We start from the raw sequence: 989 nt of genomic DNA on the forward strand, positions 1-989 counted from the left end.
AACAGAGGAACCTAGTACCATCAAGGGAGAAGTGCACAAGCAGAATGTGGGACCTTGTCTAGATTAGCAGCGACAGCAGAGATGGAGGCAGAGAAGAGTACATGGAAAGAGGGAGCAGTTGAGGACTCTGGACTCATGGAAAGAGAAAGACTTAGTGTTGGCGGCCAGGAGGCAGGCATGCAGAATGTGCCCTTTGGTGGTTTAAATGATTATATATATTCCTGAGTGTTTTCGTGTACATCCCTCTTAAAAAAACAAAAAACAGAGGTAATAGAAACAAATGCAGAGTACCTGTATACCCTAAACAGGGTAGATAGGAATGAACAACATAGACATTGGCTACCTAAAATGAGGGGGTGATAAAGGCACAAAGTGAGTGGCTTACGAGGTTTCAAGACGGAGTTTAGTTTTAGAGTGTGTAGGGGAAGATAAAGTCCCCACTGAATAGTTTTCATCTTGTGTAGATGAGTCTAATAAAAAGAGATGGGGATAAGATTCTTATGATTCAATAGTGAGTAATTGTTATCATGACTAATTGAGACTGTCACAATTGTAAATGTATAAGTTTTTAACAAAAATGGGGGAGTAGTTAATTTTACAGTCCAGAAATAGAGGACCCTAGCACCATCAAGGGAGAAAAGCACTAGCAGAATGTGTGACCTTATCCAGAGAAGCAGTGACACCAGAGATAGAGGCAGATATGGGGTCATGGAGAGAGGGAGCAGCTGAGGACTCTAGATTCATAGGAAGAGAAAGACTGAGTGTTGACGGCAGGAGTCAGGTTTGCAGAATGTGCCCTTTGGTTGTTTAAATGATTATATATTCCTGAGTGTTTTCGTGTATATGCCCCCTACCCAAAAAAAAAAAAAAAACAGGGAATAGAAGCAAATACTGTTGAATGATGATGCATGAAGGAGGAGATTGTAATCATTTCAATGAAATGATGAGTGTAAAACCCATGTTCTCCCATGTAGACTATCATTCAATTC

Source organism: Chrysochloris asiatica, unplaced genomic scaffold (genome assembly GCF_000296735.1).
Source record: "Chrysochloris asiatica unplaced genomic scaffold, ChrAsi1.0 scaffold00017, whole genome shotgun sequence".
In the NCBI taxonomy this organism is placed as follows: Eukaryota; Metazoa; Chordata; class Mammalia; order Afrosoricida; family Chrysochloridae; genus Chrysochloris; species Chrysochloris asiatica.